Source organism: Haliaeetus albicilla, chromosome 17, assembly GCF_947461875.1.
Source record: "Haliaeetus albicilla chromosome 17, bHalAlb1.1, whole genome shotgun sequence".
In the NCBI taxonomy this organism is placed as follows: domain Eukaryota; kingdom Metazoa; phylum Chordata; class Aves; order Accipitriformes; family Accipitridae; genus Haliaeetus; species Haliaeetus albicilla.
The window spans coordinates 3,085,836-3,105,743 of NC_091499.1; the positions used below are offsets into that span (position 1 = coordinate 3,085,836).

At 36.2% G+C, this 19,908-nt stretch overlaps 1 long non-coding RNA gene across 1 annotated transcript; it reads right to left on the reverse strand.

Moving 5' to 3' along the window:
• Window positions 1-1,728: 1,728 nt before the first annotated feature.
• LOC138689603 (uncharacterized) lies at window positions 1,729-16,136 on the reverse strand. The gene is made up of 6 exons (XR_011328523.1): window positions 15,982-16,136; window positions 13,232-13,366; window positions 5,431-5,620; window positions 4,958-5,090; window positions 3,306-3,461; window positions 1,729-2,043 (listed from the first exon to the last, which is right to left on the reverse strand). It is a non-coding gene; the product is annotated as an uncharacterized lncRNA (long non-coding RNA).
• Between the last annotated feature and the right edge of the window lie 3,772 nt (window positions 16,137-19,908).

The following is a 19,908-nucleotide window of genomic DNA, read 5'->3' on the forward strand; positions in this document are numbered from 1 at the left end:
TCCTTAAAATCATACAGCATCCCTACTCCTGCCTAATTTCATTTAACTTTTATTTTACTTGTTTCCCTGCTATATATACTTGGTAATGATATATTATCTAAAACCTTTCCTGCTAAATTAATACAAAACTTTGACAATAGTGATACTGCTGCACATTGCTGGGGGGGGGGGGGGGGGGGGAGTGTCTAAGTTAAATCAGATTTAAACAGGAAAGAATCCTATTTACTTAAGCTTCGAATGATTATATCCAGTTTCACACTGCAAATACTGTTGGTCAGTCCAACTCCTTTTGAAATCAGTGATAGTCTGTGTACCCAGTTTAAAGGGAATTGGATCAGATCCTCAATCAGTAGCATATTCTTGTCTAACAGAGAATATACAACAGATTTTTCTTCTCTAATCTTTCAGCATTGAAGGATAATTAAAACAGCAATATGACAACTGTATTTCACCATGCACAATTTTCAAGTATGAACTGTATTCTTCTGATTCTTTTTTCACCTAACAGGATCAGTAATGAAACCTCTTGGATGAAAATTGTCAAGTATGGGGAGATATATAAAGTTTAAGATCAATACTTGTTCAGTATGCATTGTATATGAGAGGGGTGACTATATAACAATAACAAAGAAATATACTGCACATAATGAATATCATGTTCTTTAATATGGCTCCAATAAAATAAGAGATTAATGAGAGTCTTTAAATCCAGGCAAATTTCTTGACAAGAAGCTATCAGCCAATGCAGTGTTTTATACATTTGAAGATGGGAAGAAAATGCACACGAGTGCATTACTCTACTTTTCTTTCCTTAAAAGTTCTCAAATACAGTTTCATACCCATTATGCAATATTTATACTGGAATATATTATAGTGGTACAACTACAGATGTCTGTCTTGAAGTAGTGCACAGTCAGTGTATTCAAGTACAAAGGTGTCCGGTCCAATTCTACTTTTCACTGTACTGGGTTCAAAGGGATTGCAGAAATGCAGGGAAGTGGTATGAATTGGACAAATATAAATTCCTTATCATGTAAAAAAACTCATAAAAAGTCAATTTGAAATGAAATAAAATATATGAGTTTAAATGTATTTGGTAGGCTTTTTATAGTCACTTATTAGGTTTTTCAAGAAACAAACTAAAAAAAAATACATAAAGGACACATCTCTCCTTAATTCTCTTCTGTTTAAAGGCAATCTGTCAGTCAGCTAGAAGGCTCATTTTTCACATCCATGTGAGTGATTTTGAATATGTGAAACCAGTATTCCTTCCCTTAGTGAGTGACAGTTTGTGACTTTAGAGATACATACTTCTTCCATTAAAAGAGTATATTTTGTTTCCAGAACTAAAAATATTTTCTCTCATAAGCAGTGCTTAAGATGATGTGAAAGTGCTCTCTTTCCTTCCTAAGAGACTAAAAATAATTCTAATTGAAGTTAAATCTTTAAGCTGGAAGAAAATACAGAAAATGAAACTTTCAAGTTTTACTTGAGCCTGTTTCGAAGGAAAAAGTGTAAGGTCATGAGCCCTGGAAACTGCTGCTTTCCATGGAGCGTGAGACAGATACAGGAAATATTCTTCAATTTACTGAGCCAATGGTTCTCAAACCCAATGTGGCCTTCTAGAGCTAGTCAATGATTATTGGATCATGAAAGTTATCAGTAAGAATCCTAAGCAGTACAAATTACTGTGTGTAAATTTATTTGCAAATATCTGTGCTTTACAATATGTATTGTAATGGTCTCAAGCTCCCACTACATGAAGTACAAGTGTGAGCTCCTGCTGCCAGTCTGCAGTTTGAACCTAAAACTATGTCCTAAAATTGAAAACAGCTCTCAGACCATATATATCACCCACCTGTCTCAGTTGCTACTATTTCCAGAAGGTGTTTGCAATAAGATCCTTGCAATTTTGGGTTTGTTTTTTTTTTTGAGTTGAAGAACTGTAAACTACCTTGGATCTGTAGTAGCTGGCTTTCTCATTTTAGGTATCTGAATTTATCTTCCAAAACTCAGCCAGACCAGGTTTTGTCTTTCTTTGTGCTGCTAAGAGAAAATTTAGTTCTTTATACACTATTCATATGGATTCTTTTAGAAACAGTGAGCATACTACCCATGTCAAGCAACACACTTCACCACTGGTTTATTATACATTTCTTCAAATGCTCCATGTTTACCACAAAGTGAAGTTTCCATACAGTCTTTTTTGTTCTGGGTAGCTCAGGCAGTGGCGAATTATTATAGCATGATGCTTTGCTCAGTGTGTAATTTAAAAACAAGCATCCAAAGTAAGCTGAAAGTTACCATGAATCTTAACAGTTATTACAACAGTGGCCTTGCAGCACACTTCTTGTTCCCTCTATCTAACTGTCATATACACATACTACAGAAACTAAAGCAGGTTAGTAGGCAGGATAGTTTATAGTTTCATTGTTATGGGCTTATATTTAAGTTTGCGTATGCACATAGTAAAATGTGAATTAAAAGGATTCTTCCTTGAAAGTATTTGTAATAAGAATTAAAACATAACTAGAATCAGTAGCTCAGTGAGAGTGCATAGCACCTGTGAAGTGGTAAAATGTCTGAGGAAATTTTCCATCCATTTTCTTTTGGATAGAACACCATCTGTGAATTTATCCTGTGGTATCTCTTTTTTCATAGCTCTTTGTCACTCAGACTGTATACTTTCTATCTCCAGGAAATCCTATAACAGCACCTGCAAAGTCTTGCTCGCAGAAGAACAATCTTTGCCTGCATACAGATGTTTCAATGAGAAATTTGGGAATGTCATCCAGGGATAATAAGCATCAGTCATTCCCCTTTGAAACAAGAAGCATCTGGAGACGTTTCTTAGAAAAAGAAATTCTTGCTTTATAGGCAAAATACCAAAAAAATACTGCAGGTATTGAAAAAGGCCAAATGTTTCAAATGTCCACATCTACTTTAAAAGTGGTAATCAGCTAGAAATATCCTTGTGAGATATTTAGGAAACGTGCAGGTTTTGACCTCAGGTTTGTCTTATATAACTCCATATGTGCAAGAAGATCTTTAATGGAGCAACAACAACATCTGCTGTGAACTTGTTTATACCAGGAAGACCATCCTAAATCAGATGGAAACCATGAAGTTACTATGAGATTTGTGTGCTGCTGAGGCAGAAAAATAAAAAATTATTATCTTAACCACACAAATTAGGGATTTTTTTACACATAGTCTCAGGCTATGCTTTTGTACTCAGTTACCACCTTTCAGGAAATGATCACTTATAGAAAACAGATGAAGAGATAGGAGAAAAAAATACAAACCAAAACTTAAATTCTGGTGACCCTGAGGACTCCCTGGGGTGTAGGCACTTTTCATAAAAATCATTGTGGTCCTCTCAGCAATACAAATCAGGGACTATTTCAGTAATTTTCCTGGTCCCTTTTAGGAAGGGTGCCCTGAGCCCATGTTAAGTACACCTGTTCAACAATAAAAACATTCCTTAGCACAAGAATCTCAATTTACTAATTTAGAATTTTCTTATCCCTGTGCAACATTACTAAAATGCTTTACTCATCTCTGCCTCCATCTTTGCTCTTCCCAGGGTACAACATTCTTAAACATTTCTGATTTCTATGTATTCTTACTTAGGAAAGGGTGTTTCAGCACTTCCACTAAATTAAGCTTACACTAAATTAGTGTGAAGCCTACATACTTTGCACTGAAAAAAAAAAAAGAAAAACAAAAAAAAAAAGAAAAAGAAAAAAGAAGACAACCTCCTCATTGTTTTTGCAATGGTTGTATTACATGATTCTAACATCTGTTCTATTAGCTTTTAAACAATAGCTCAACATATGGGACTGATACTACCTGAGTCAATTACTCACAAAAATTTAGATTTATAAGCTAACCACAGCTAACAGTCTCCAAAATATTCTGCCAAGGTGGAAGCGTACTACCTTTAACAATAATCTTACATGTGTACTGCTGGAGGGGATAAGCTAATTGGTAACATTAGACTGGATCTCTTGCAATTAATTTGAAAAATTCATTCTTATTTGCAAATGTATGATGGAGACAATCATCATGTTATTAGGATCCACAGATGTGGATGGGATGTTCACTTCTTCCCAAAAGACAGAAATTTTGACATTAATCCAGAAGTTATGAGCCCCAGTCCAGATCAGGATACATATTTTCAGGCTGAACTCCTCCAAGTTTCTAATATAAATTTATTCCTGTATATCAAAGTGGTAGCATCCTAGAACAACGTATTACTGCCTGCTTTGGATTGTCTCTTTCAGCAAAGGGTTCTATTTAGGTTTTCCTCTTCCTCAGGTGTCTCATAGGAAATGTACGGACACAAACCATTCTTCAACTCTGTTCTTTCTCAAGTGATTGCATTAGCAGTGTTGTGGATAGTCCATGCTTGTTATTGTGCTTTATAGAATAATATTACTCAGTTTGTAAGCAAAACATTAGAATTATATTTCAGGTTGACTGAAATATGGGGAAAAAAGAGGTAAAACACATTTTATTTGAGATGATTGTATCCTTTGGGTTCACTGTTAAAAAATTAAATACAAAGATATACAAAGAAATACATCTGTAAGATATATGTAGAAATACGTATAAAATGGTGGTGGTCTTTTTTTCAAATTCTCTTTCCCTAGACTACGAGAACTTTTCTGGCTCTCTATATCTTAAGGTAGAAGTGATCAGTCTATGGAATGAGGTATTGCACATATTGTAGAAAATTATTCAGTAACATTATCAATTACTTAAAGTTGAAACACCCATGCCATGGAGCTCTTACTTTGAAAATCTTTCTCATTTTACTGTTAAAATACACAGAGAGCATAGTCTCAAAGCCATTACACTCATTCGCTGAAGTTGAGTGAGTAGCAGCCAGCTGGGACGTGGATGACAGATGAGATAAACATACCTGAAACACAGTACTTGCCTGAATACCTACATTATTGGGATCCAGGAGATCTTGTCTCACACACAGGCAAAATACTTGTGTATCATCAGATAAGGAATATTTTGACTCAGAGTCAGCCTCTGCGAGCTCCTGTTGACCTGTTACCGGTGTGTTTAAATTCTAACTGAGGAAACAAAAATACAGGTTGGTGTACCATCTGGTTAAGACAGGTGACCCCTGCCCTGAGGGGTGGAGACATCAAAAAAAGGAAGTCTGCAGTTTCATACGGTCACATTTTATACCTGTCTCAGAGAGCTATAAGCTATCCCCAGCAAACATTCATTTTGATACATGTCATATGTCTTTTTCAGGTAGGAAAGTCAGTTTGTCAAATGACAGCCACTTTTCCTGCTGACATAGTTGTATTCACCCTCCTTAAATGCTCAGTAAGGAGTTGGAGGTTTGTCAGTTAAATATATGACATTGTTATGACTCTTGATGACATGTGCAATGACACGATTTACCTAGGGTGTTAAAAGTCATCTCTCTGCCAAGGATGTGAAGTGACACAGTGCTCATTCCACTGCTGGTCTTGCCTCTTCTGTAATCGATATTTTTGAACTGGTTGTACCAGTGATACACTTTTGTACCTTTTGCACAGCTCTCATCCAGGTCATGTGAGAGCTTTGTGAGACACCACCATGAGTAGCTATCCTGCAGGAAAAAAAAGGAGGAATTACTCTGCTACACATCCACCTTAAAAATGACAATCTCATCTGGCCTGTACTTAGTTAAACAGAATTCTCAGAGACAGCAAGGACAGACTTTAACCTTCAATGCCAATGTTTTAACACTTAAATCCTAGGAGAAAAAGCTCAGCTGACATTTGAAAGCATCTGTAAATACTGAGTTTATTGTGGGTGTTCACAATCCAAAGATAGTTTTGAGAATGTAAAAAGTGTTCTATTTTGAAAATGTTACCTTAAATGTTAAGAGAAAACCTTAACCTAGAGAATGAACATGTTTTCCCTAAAAAAAATAATAGAATATTTGACATGCTTACAGCCATGAGAAATTCAAAGGTCTTTTTTGGTTAATGCTATCTGATAGATGCAGCCTTGTTCGCTGCCATTAAAGTAACTGGAAAACTTGAGCTGATTCCCATAGGAGGTAAAAGTAACTTTTGAGCAACAATGGAAAAATGGTTAGAGCAATATGGAATTAACTTCCTAGAAAAAGGAAAGTCATACCTGAAGTAAATCTGCATGTTTACTAAGGATGGCATCAACGCTTTTGGAAGCACATTACTTACTACCTCTAAATGTCCTTTGATGCAAAGTGTGATGGGAAAGGCCCAAAAATATACATGAGCATTGTGATGCTCAGCACTGAAATGTCTAAAAGTTATGCTTTTCTCTGCAAGGATGGAATTCATGATCTTGAATCTCAACTGAAAAGGGAGAGGTGCCTAAGCATGGGACTCACTTTAGGCAGAATAAGAAGTAGAAGGGGAAATGTTCCCTCCCATCTGACTTTCACCTGAATTTGAACATATATCTCTAGCTTCTAATTAGGCACTAAAGGAAAAAGTTCCAGGATCTACTTTCTGTATAAGAGCTAAATGGCAAATGGATTCCCAAAGGAAAGAGGAAACCTGAGCTTCGGTTATTCTTAATATTCAGGGATTTGAATGCACAGCTCTTCTTTTCAAGAAAAATAATGACATCTTTTTGCTGCCTAAGCTGAGCCATTATATGAATGCATGATTCATAGGAGCTGGAAGAGGAAAGACCACAACTTGAAGACACTGGGCAGTACATTCAGCTGCAGGTCGAGTGTGACTTTTGTTGCCTGAATTATATCACAAGGAGAATTTAGAAGCCCTGCTTGAAATTGGTGCTTTCTGCTTATTCTGCTTAGGCTTCCTCTGCTCAGCAATGTTTTAGCGAAGATGAAGATGGTCGAAGACAATAGCAACCCTATTGAATCCATAGGCTGACACTGACTCATGTTTTGCTATTGTATTTTAATTTCAATTTCCTTTAAAATGGAAAGAAGGGTTAGAAAGAAGTTTAGTAGGTACATTGAAGGAAGCATTTGCATTTTGATATCAGCAATGTATTCAAACATTTACAAATATTGTAATTCTTTTCTGACACGAACGTTTGTCAAAATGTAAAAGACCACAGTGTGCCACACAGTCAACTCACGTTTACGTTTTTTAAACTAAATGGTATAATAGATATACAACATGATGCCTAGTGTAATTTCATTTGAACAGTGCCCTTCAGCAACACTGGGCAGCAGCTACATAAAAGACAGGAAAAAACATGGGAAATTCTTCCAGAGTGATTAAACAGCTTTCCATTAAGAAAATACAACATTGTATTCTGAGTATGGATCAATCTACTCAGAAGTAAAGTGGTTTCTTGAAATATAAAAGCAAATAAAAGCCTATCTTACTATTGCACTGCTTCTATTTATGCAAGGCAAAGCAAATGCCAAAGACAATATGAGGGGGAGTCCTTCTGACAGTTAAATAATCTCTGATAACAGTAAGAATCAAGAATGCTTTGAAATGATTATTCAGATATGAGTACTGTTTGTTTATAGAAAAGATATGCCCCAGATATACTGGGAAGAGGTACATAATGTACTAGAGCACAGGGACCTTGTATAATTTGAGGAATAGAATCAATTCTGTACAAGGTCAAGAGTGAAAGTAATTTGTTGTTCAGAATTATTTTCTGGTAGATACATTTCGTCTCTCAAGATCTAGTTAACTAGCAGTTTAGTAAATTCTACTGAAATATTTGGAATATGGTAAGTAGAACCAGGTGACAAACATCATATAACAGCTGATGGCTCTTGGTTATACCCTGTTTTGCTTCCCCCCCATGCCCAAATTAGACAAATAAGACATGTGTTTCACCTATTGCTGATTTTATTTATCACATGGACAAGTATTCCATGATTTTTCACAAGTTCTTTCTCTGTAGGCTGTCCCTGAATTTGCAAGTTAATCCATGCAAATAGATCCTAAGCTTATTTACTTTTACAGTCACAAGGTAATTCAACCATATATAGTACTTAATGTTAGTCTTTTTCACTGTGCTTCTGATGGACTTTCTGGATAGATGGATATAACTTTATTTGCAGGCTTGTGAAAACATCAAAAATATTAATAAATTGTGAAAGTGCCTTTCACTTTCAAGCTCAATGATAGTTACATGTTAAAAACCACAGTAAAAGACTATTGTAGTTGCAAAGCAAAGCACTCAGAAGTTAGAATAGGCTAGAATGTAACTAATCTGTGGAATCTTAATTTGTGCTCTCGTGCATAAGCAGTATAATACAGCTTTTAATTAGATGCTCATGTACTGTTTTGTCCATGAAACCCTTGCATCATTCAGCACACATGATTAATAGTATTCAGAAATAAGTAGCTATTCAATATTTTGTTTTCTCGTCATTACTCACTGTGTAGCCTTAGGCAACTATTCAAATTCTGCTAGGGAGACAGAATTATTAATTTCCTCATGGCTTTTTTGATGGCAGTGATCATTATAACATCTAATGCTTCACAAACAGTAATTAATTTACTTTCACAGAACTATGAAGTGAGAGGGTATTATTCCTGTTTAATAGGTGGGGAGCTGAGGCACAGAGATATCAATTGCTGAAGCTTATGAAAATTTTGAGATTTCCAAGATCCGTTTTCTTAAAAGGATGTCAGGTTTTGTAGAATTTAATTTACTCAAACCATAAATCTCATTAATTTCGGATGCAGTGAGAGCTGCACGTTGCTGCAAAAACAGGTTCTAGGCCTAGGGATCAACTGATGAAATACAGATGTCTATATTGCAGATGACAATAGTTGAATCAGTTACCCTTGACTCCTTTTATAGTCAGTGGAGAGACTTTTAAGGTTTAGCTCATCTCATCTTAAAATAGGTAAGATAAGTCAAATGCTACAAGTGTCTATTTTTCTCTATCGAAGACAGAGTTCCTTTGTAGATCGCTCAGATGAAGATGTCTAAATGTGAGATGAACACAATTAAGTGAAATGAAACCCACTACAATGCTTCTGTGGTGGGATGCTGAGAAATATACACTGAAAAAATTGATCTCAGTGACTTGCCAAGCTCTGCTTGTCACAGCTGTAGCAAAGATGTGAAAGCTACTATACAGTTTCCCAGGAAGGGCATGAGAAAGGAGATGCAAGTGATTTAGACATAATACCATTTTATTCCTCTTTAAACCTCAGGTTTTTTCACTATTCACATTCCAACATCTTAACAAAAAAAAAAAAAAAAAAGCAATAGAATTTCTACAGGCAACAGTTTCTCCTTAAATACACTACTTGGTAATACGTGCTCCATCTGAGCATAAACAATTCATTTCATGTTCTCTTGTAGCCTCTCCTAGTTCAAGGGCCAGTACAGACAGCCTCACCTCATCATCATACCCTACCTCCTCATCTTAATGTCCACTCTTATTAACTCTTATTTGAATACCTTGTATTATGGTTTTGTATTATTACCCTGCACATTCACTTCCTTTGTTTAAGGAACAGAGAGAAAGAACACTGTCAGACCACATACTCACCTTCCATATTCTCAGATTCTGCACCTTATACAATAGTTATCGGTAATCAATAGTAATAGGCAGGAAAATAATTCACACTGCTAAATTGGAGCAAAATTTCTATGGATGGAATGAATGAAGTAGCTCCCTAAAAGGATCTAGTGAATCTTGCTGCTAAGCTTGAAAAATGAAGATTGTGACTGTGCTAACAGATGCTTTCTCATAACTTAAACAAACGAGGTAGCTTTTAATGGTAAGAAACACCTCCTTGATTGCATGGTTCCTCATGTCTAAGTTGGCTCTGTATCAAAGCTGCAAAAAATGATTCAAAACAATCTACAAACAATTCTTTAAATTGAACATAAATTTTAATTCAACAAATTTGTAACTCCATAGGATCACAGATTTTTAGTTTGCCTATTTCTAGGAATTAGATTTCTAATTTTGTGGTTTATATTTGATTAAGCAGGTTGCAATGTTTAGTTCTATAAGCCTCTTGTTATATCCGATATCTGAAACCCAGAGTGCAGTCTAAATGCTACAGAATCTAGTTACAAAATCTAATCATTGTTTGAAATTCACTGTTACATTTATCACATGGTTTGTTTTGTGCCTGTCTACCATGACTTGCCAAGTGATGGAGTTAATGGAACAATCAAGAATTACCTTTCTTATATTGAACAGCAGTTTTTAGGGCGGCCATGAATGATGGATATGATTTATTCCAAGCCAATGCATCCCATTCTTTCTGTTTTACTTTACAGTTGTGAGAAAATACCTCTCGTGCTAAAAATTGGAACACATCTGCTGAAAGCTTAGTGATAAAGATCCCTTGATGTACGAACATGCAAAGCATATCATCACTCGCTAATGCAGAGAACTGATACAATATGGAGTCTTACTGTGAAATAAATAGTGGTAGCTGTGAATAAGGATATAGCAAATGGAAATGTTTTCCTTTGTTCTGGATTTTATGTCCTGAAATCTTTCCCAGGACATGTTTATCTTTGATACTGGATTCCAATTATTAATTCCAACATAAATATTGGAAAATGAAAATTTAACGAAGCAGAGAGCCTTCAGAAACTTAGTAGCTTACATGAATACAGAAAAATGACATATAAATTCAATCCAAATATTCTTTCAAATTCTTCATGACAATAAATATTTAACACTTCAAAACAGGCAGGTATTCTAAGTACCAATATTTACAATATGAAATGGATTAATGAAGACATAAATAATCTAGGTGTATTCATGTAAAATAAACCAACCCAGAAATATTGAACATGTATAAAAATATCCACCCTAAAGGAGAAAAAAAGATGTTTCTGTACATTCATATGTTTAGAAATATCCTCTAATCTGATGGAATATAATTCAGACTGCCCCCTAGTTATGCAGAAACATTTTGTCTGAATTAATTCCCTTATGCTTCAGCATTTCATTGACCCATTGCACGCCCAGTTAAATAAGAGACCAACAAAGCGTACACTTCAAGAACACAGAGAAGCAACGAGCCTTGCTGTATTAGAAACTAATATGTAGGTGCTGGTAAAAAGCTGGTGAAAGATTACCAGAAATTCAAAGGACGTCTCCAGCTTGAAACAGAGTGATTTTCCTTCTAGACCTGGAGAACACCATGAGCACTTCTCCACAGACTTCAGAGAATGTCAAGTTTGTTTTGTTTTGATGATTTAGATTCTTTTATTCAAGTATGAGTAATAAAATTAATTTGGGGCACTAAGTGGCTTTACTATCCATTTATACTTGAGCTGGAAGAAAGTGTGACTAGCTGACAAGAACTTATATTTAGAACTCCCACTCCAGGTAAAACACAATTTGGTGTTGATCAAATATCGTAATGACAATATCAGTTCTCCCAAGATAAAACCACTACTTTTTTATTCATTGCTGAGGCTGTCAATCTCTTAATCAGTCTACTATGTTTTTCATATGATCCCAACAATGAAAGCCAAACTTTATCCTAATTTTCATATTATGAAACAAAATCTATCATTTTCTTAAATGATATTTTTAATTTTATTAACATATGTGATAAACGAATTTATTGTTCATGGACAAAACCAAGTAACTGTCAAATCAGTAACACCTAGCAGTCAGGTGAATGCTTTGGTGGACATTGGAAGTAGTGTTCTGATGTGTCTGATCAGCTACTGAAGGGCAAAGCAGTGTGGGACTAGACTAAGGGAGTAATTCTAGGCTGCAACTGTTGTATCAGAATTTAGAGCACATCATTTTTGGACTATAATGCTGTACAGTTGTGAATGATCAGAAAAACAGCAGTGAGCATGAGGACAGTGGAAATTCTAAACAATCATGTGAAGTGCTTTCACATGAATATGACACATTACATGGCAAAATCTTACAAATCTACTCCAAAGCATTGAGAAACATGGAAGGAATATGAATTCAGCTGTATCTGTAATAGAAAATCAAAATTCCAACTGCAGTTGAGCATATATAAGATATCTATTCATGCTACCTCAACAAATATTTGGACTGTACTGTTTTCAGAAAACTATGTAGAGAGTTCAGGCCTTGTCCAAAGATGATTTATAGTACATACAATAGCATCTGTTGATCACCAGAGATTATGTTGAAGATAACAACAGCAACAACAAGTTTCTCTATGTAGTAAGGATATTTTGACATTTAGTAACAATTTACATTTGAGCTGTTTGGATAAATCCCTTAAATAGGTTTAAATAGATCAATCTGATTAATTCAGACTATATACTCTCAATGTTTTAATAGTAATTTGAGTACCTCCAATAGTCATGAGTGGGTGGTTTACACACTAGGTGGCTGACATAGGAACTGATGACAGGAATCAGGAATGAAAGACAAGATAGGCAACATCTCACTAATACTCCTATTTTAAAGGCAGGAAGGTAAAATGAAGTGACAGAAAATACTGTAGTGCCTTAAATCCCAATTATTTCCTTAGAACCATTCAGAAGTTTAAGGAAGCAATTTAATAACTTCTTTTTTGTAAGCATGAAAACAAAGTCCTTACAAACATTCATGACAGTCACTTCTGACTATAGCATAGATTTTTGGTGTTACAATTTTGGTGCTACATGTATTCTGAATATGAACTGAACCGCACCTGACTTGTCCAGGACTTAGCAGTTCTGAATATTAACTGAGAATCAGATTTAGCTTGCATAGGGTTTGTAACTTAGATTTTGCAATGCTGCCTAGAGGCTCTGACTAAACAAAAAAAAAATTACACTTTAGTCTGTAACATTACAGTTAAAACAACATAACCTTCTCATTGTGGTAATAATTATATAGCTCATTCTTATGTGGGAAGATAATATATATGCAGTTACTGTTACCTCTGTATTACTACATTCATACCTGATTTTGTATTGATTGCAGCTAATTTGATTTAATAGTACTGTTTGTCTGTGCATACATATCAGCTATCATAATACAAAAAACATTTGGGCAGACAAGAAATCCTTGTATTCGGCTGCCATAAGCATTATGAAGGCTGTAGATCCAGGACTTCTGTAGGAAACAAGAAAAAAAGGCTTTTTTTCAAACTATTAGGCAGGGTTAGGCACAACAGATGCATTTCTTCAGGGTGTTCATGAATTCCTAACTCAAAGAACTGAATTCAAATAAACAGTGAGGTTCATCAGAATAAACTATAAATATTTCTCATCCAAAGGAAGATTCAAACTAGTATTTAAACATGTTAATTACCTTCAGTTAATTGGCAATCCAAAGCTGAACTTTAATGACACAGTGCTGATTTACTCCCGTTGAGCATCTGGTTTATAACACAACAGTTTACACAACACTGCATACATGAAGAGCCTGTGTCCTGAAGATCTTACACTGGAAAGATACAGCAAAGTAATAGGTATCCCACTAAAAAAAGAAAACCAAAGAAAACAAAACAAAGAGTGTTTTTTCTTCAGAAGTCTCTTTCTGGATAAGGTAAAAATCAGTAATTTAGCAGCACTCTCAGTTAAAATACTGGTTTTAGGCAATTCTCTTTTAGAGAGTTACCAGATCTCTTACCATCAATATGATATTCATATGGCAATTACAGATGTGACATGCACTAAATTTTTGCAATGTTCCTGATGTATATGAAGCATCTCTGGTTTTCACTTATATAAAATTCTTTGTAGGGATGACTAAATTTTATTATAATTTTTCTCACTGAAGATGGGTACTTTGACCAAAGAATTGTTGGTCAAAACTGCAGACAAATGTAGTAAATTAGACATTTACTTTAAAGCTTCCCACCAAGAAGGTGCAGAAGTATTGGTCCTTTCCCTCTTTAAATTCTATTACTCCACAGGGAAGAACATTCTAATGGATTATTCAATGGCTTTCCTTTCTATTTTTCCAGCCCAACTGGGTTGAAATTCATTACATAACACTAACACAGTTATGATGCTCTGTATGAAGAAATGGGGTTTGATCTTTGTTCAGAATTTGGGTTTTTTCTTATCAATTTATGCCATTATCCTGTCATCTGTAAATAATTGAGTATAATAACTCATCACACACATCAGGTTTTCTAGCAAAAAGCCTTTGTTGTGAAGTTCAATATTCTTTTAAATGTCTTATTATAAGGCATTTTCAGGTGTTCAGAAAGGTTGACTACACCAAGGAAAGGAAAATTCAACACCTTTTCCCATCTTTTGCACAAAATTTTCTTCAAAAAGCTGATAAACCAGTGAGATATGTAGTGAGACAAGGGGAGTCAAAAGAATCTCAGTAGACATAATAAAGGGGGATGAAAGATGATGTTTAGCGCTTACATTGTTGAAATTAGCTGAGGCAGAGACAGTCCTTGATAAGAAGAGCTGGCCCCAAGAACCAGCCAATGAGGCAGAGACAGTTCCTGATAAGAAGCAGGAGCTGGCCCCAAGAGCCAGCCAAGACTGGTCTTACGGCTTGGGTGAATACCAAGAAATCACTGAGCCTGCGCAAGGAAAGAGGTTACTCGCGGTGACGAAGAGGAGTCATCTATCTTCATCTCTGCCACCACCAGACGACCACCATAAAGAGGGACTGTGCAAGTGCAGTTGAGAGGAGACTATGGAAATGACCTCTTGGAGCTAATTATAATATGAAGCGGGGATAGGTCATGCATATGTATAGGCGTATTGTGAATATGTAATACCTGACCGTATAAACTTGAGGCAAACTGCCGAGTCGGGCGCGCACAACTTTGGTGGGACTACCCCCCGTGCTGCCCAGCGCTGAATGAACATACCTACTTTACAATCTCACTGATTGCAGAGTCTGTTTTCCGCACGTCAGTAGCACATAAAAGTGAAAAGTTGGGAAATATCAGTCTGTAATTTTTTTGTTTCTCTAATATGTAAGAAAGTATTAATTACAATACTTTGCCTTACAGTCTTTCTACCCTCCACTTTTTTTCTTATTCTCTGTGTGGACAGTGAAAAGAAGGTTCAAGAATGGTTTTAAAGGAAAAATTTTCAACAATGTTCTACTTCCAAGTTAAGACCATTTCGTGCCAGTACTACCTGACCCCCAAAATTATATATTTGCATATTTAGCTATACTTGTTTACTCAGCACAGCCCTATTTATGCCAATCCTACAATGAGAATTAAGCTACAGGGAACTAAGGCCATCTTATGCAAGTGTCCCTATGCAAAGATGGCCTACAAGGAACCAATGAAACTGAAAAGTAACAAATGCCAATATTTCAAAGGAATACTTTTCATAGAGTCCCCAGTAAACCTCTTCAAAAGGTTTCTACAGGTTACTGTGAAACAAAATACTCTGTAAGTATCCAAAAATCATGTATATTTATAAAGGTAATAAGAATACTCAGTCATTACTCATATTTATTTAAAAAAAAAACCCTGCAACTACAGATTTGAAAAGAATGTAAAAGTTCCACAGAGCTACTGACCAATCACCTTATATCTGATTTTATAAAGAACTTCACTGAGCTCATACAAATGCCATAATTTTTTCAGAACTTCTTTCATCTTATTTCTGAGCAGCTTGTGGTCACCATTGTGAGAGAAGTTACTAATGAATTTTACTAATTAGTAATTCCAATTATCTAACAGCAGAAGCTTCCAGGACAATTTTAAATTTGAGGAGAATTATGATGAATTTGTCGTTGTTTTTTTTCTTTAAATTTGTTGTAGTAGTGAAGAAAAAAATATCTAATTTCTACATGTGGCAGGTTGACCCTAGCTAGCTGCAAGGTGCCCACCAAGCTACTCCATCGCTCCTTCTCCTCAAGAGGACAAAGGGAGAAAAAACAACAAAAGCTTGTGGGTCCAGATAAGGATAGGGGGATCACTCACCAGTTACCATCACAGGCTAAACAGACTTGACCTGGGGTATTAATTTAATTTATTGCCAATCAGAGTAGGACAATGAGAAATACGAGCAAATCTAAAAATATCTTCTCCCCATCCCTCCCTGCATCCTAGGCTCAACTTCACTCACCAATTCTCTATCTCCTCCCTCTGACTGGCAGAGTAAGATAGGGGATGGGGGTTGTGGTCTGTCCACAACACATTGTCTCTGCCGCTCCTTCCTCCTCACACTCTTCCTCTGCTCCTGTGTGGGGTCTCACCCACGAGAGACAGTCTTTCATGAAGTTCTCCAACATGGGTACCTCCCACGGGCAGTGGTTCTTCACAAACTGCTCCAGCATGGGTCCCTTCCCTGGGCTGCAGTCCTTCAGGCACAGACTGCTCCAGTGTGGGTCCCCTGCGGGGTCACAAGTCCTGCCAGAAAACCTGCTCCAGCGTGGGCTCCTCTCTCCACAGGGCTGCGGGTCCTGCCAGGAGCCTGCTTTGGTGTGGGCTTCCCATGGGGTCACAGCCTTCTTCGGGCATCCCCCTGCTCTGGCGTGGGCTCCTCTCTCCCCGGGCTGCAGGTGAAGATCTGCTCCACCGTGGACCTTCCTGGGCTGTAGGGGAATCTCTGCTGTGGAGCACCTCCTCTCCCTCCTTCTGCACTGACCTGGGTGTCTGCAGAGCTGTTTCTCTCACATATTCTCACTCCTTTCTCCCAGCTGCTGTTGAGCAGCATTTTTTCCCCTCTAAATATGTTATCACCAAGGTGCCACCAGCACCACTGATAGGCTTAGCTTTGGCCAGCGACAGGGACCTGGAGCAGCTCCTGGTGTCTTTTCACAGAAGCCACCCTTGCAGCCCTCCCTCCACTACCAAAACCTTGCCATGTAAACCCAATACACTAAAATAAGATTAAAAAAAAAAATGATAAACTGAAAAATCTGAAGTGAAATTTTGAATCAGATTTATAAGCAGAAATTATTTGGTTCCCTTCTTGCTGAAAAGGACACTGAACTGATTTAATGTGAGTCAGTCTTGCTTCCTGACTCATAATTTTCTGAATCACTATCAAAGGTTCAGAACCATCAATCAAAAAAAAAAGTGGGATCCTTTGAGATGTTTTGTTGGTCTCAGTAAGTTTGCTTACAGATTCAAACTCTTTGCCAAGTGGGACTAAATTAGCTATGGCTGGCTTGCAACAGATGAGGATCTGACAGATAACTTCTGAAGAACTACATAAAGGCAGGTGTTTCACTAGTTCTGCAAATAAAACAAAACAAAACAAACAACCTTAAGGTTAAATCTGTGGTAAAGCATGCAACTCAAATATATGTCTTCTGTAAACCTTCATCTACTTGAGATTCATAACCATTGGCCCCTTTCTGAAGGCAATTCCTAACATTCATCAGGACTGACTCAATTAATCTCTTGCATGAAAAGATTGCTTATGTTCCCCTCTTCATATCATATTAACAATCAAGGTTGGTTTTGCACTAAGAATGTGAGACATCTGCGGAATTTCTTCTACCTGACAAATATCGAGCTACCACTTCTTAAAAACATTCCCTAACTATGAAGCCATAGGCTAGTGTGAAACGTTGTCCACTATGAAGGAAGGAGAAGAAAAGAACACAGCTAGTGGCCAAGGCCCTCAGATGACAGAAGAGTGCTCTGGACTTCAGTCATTTCTTATGACTAAGTCATCCTTCTTCTAAAGCATGCTTTGCTGTATATTCCTTGAAAAAGTCACCTGGAAGAATTAGAAGTCTAAAGAAAGCTACCACTGTATTCAGATTTCCTAATTCCTAAACAAGTACATTAATTCTTTTACAACACAAGCTCTTTACAACCTTCTGATTACATCCTTCAACTTAAAAATAAAATATAATAAAAAAGCTAGCAATACTTTCTCCTCAGAGCGCTTGTCCTTGTCTGTATGTACTAGGATTGTGTGAAGAGCAGCTGCCAAGCTGAGCCTTTCAGATGAGTTAGGTTCCCCTGTTAACTGCCTAACTCTTAGCTGTACTTTAATTCTAGTCAAGGTCTAACAAGAATGCACAAATCATTCAGACCAGAAGTTCTGGGTCTGTACCTATTTCAGAAGAGGGGCTGCAGACAATGTCTGTCAAAGAGGTGGACGCCTATTTAGGGTGGCCGAGCAGCTGCTGAAGAAGGACTTCTGTCACTGCAGTTTTGGATTTGTGCTGCTCTCTTCTGTCCACATCTAATTTAGGCAATAACTTTTTAAGTAGTGTCTTTCCCTTAGTTTCTAGGGTCATGCAAAGTGCATGGAATTACATTGCCTACATATGCAGTATATTAATAATAATTAATATAGTAATAATAATTAATATATTAATAAGTGGAACCATGATCAGCAAGCAGCACATATTGCTGAAGCTCATTCTCTTCTACAATTAGCTGATTTATTTTTTACAGAACTGCAGAAGGAGATAGAAAGAGCAGACTAGACATAAGGGATTTGAGGTGGGGGGGATTTTTCTTTTTTTTTTTTTTTTTTGTAAAATATTTGATGTAGTATCTGAAGAAATCTTATGCATTCAGCTCAGATCAAAATAGGCATAATGACTTGTGGATAAAAATTGACTGAAGCAATCCAAAGAATAACCATGAAAAACAATGTTTCAAGATGAAATGAAGTGTCATGCACTGCCACAGGGGTCAGTATCAGCTCTTGTCCTATTAAACATCTTCATTAACAATCTGAAAGTCAGAGTAAACAGCATATTAATGAAACCTGCAATTGAAAAAATACAAATATAACTAGAAAGTACAGAAGCATTTGAAGAAAAAAACTTGAAAACCACAAAGTTTAATTGGAAAAAAAAAATCTAAAATAGATATTCTGTAGGAAGATGACACATGGATGATGATGATGATAATAATAATAGTGTTAAAACAAAGAGCAATAATTAAAAATGAATTTCAGTATGATTAAAGATGGTCAGAAAATTTCCACTGAATGGATTTTTTTCTTTAGATGTGCCAAACTGTTGATTCTATGAGTGTCTTGAGAAGTGAGAGAAGTGATTTTCAACATCTTATTGCTTCCAAAATCTTTCAGAATTATTAAAATATCCTATTTTGACCTTTTACACACACACAAAAAGATTAGCTTTCTGTGTAAAAATGTTAGTTAATTATAGCTGGCTTGTCATTTAGAAAGCTAAAATTGCAACATTTGGAAAATGTCAAAATGAAATATTTCAACTGACTTAAACTAATGTAGGGGGGATTATTGGTTCATAATTTTTTTTTTAACTATTTGCCTCACTTCTTAAAAAAGAAAACATTTAGGTTTTGAAAATTTTCTGGTAGCATTGACATTTCTCCTCTAGCTCTAGATGTGATATTTCAGTGGGAAAAATAACCCAAGGTCAATGCAGTTTTTGGCATCCTATGCCAAAACATCAAGTAATCAATCATGAAAGTATTAGTCACTGTCTATCAGGTCTGTTAAGACTGTGACTAGAATACTTTATACATTTCTCAGCATCTTCGTACCTGATTGGAAAGGGAAGTGAGGGAAAAGGAACAAATTGAATGGAGATCAGAGAAGAGCAACTAACATGATTAGATTGCTTGAGAAATTCATTTAAGAAGAAAGGTCACAAACACCTAAATATTCACGGCTTGACTAACAATATGCATAGCTTGGCAGGAAATTCAAAAATGATAAATAGAAACACTTATTTATACAATGCCTAATTAACCTATGGGACACATTGCAACAAGATATAAATGATGCCACATGCCCAAAAGAAAACAAAAAAAAGAAAGAAGCCCAATGTTTCTTGAACAATATTTACAACACTAACCACAGAAAGCATATTAAAAGCAAAAGATGAGAAGACTGTAGAACTTTATTTAAGATGTAAATTAACCTTTGAAAAACATTTTCTGTACAGGAAAAAAAAAAAGTCATTTTTGGGCAGTTTGTCTCATAAAGCGTCATCCCAAAGCCTAGAACTTCTCTAAGTATCTGATCCTGGCTAATGGCAGGAAAAGTGTGTTGGACTAGATGAGCCCTTGGTGCTGAATGTAAGTCAGC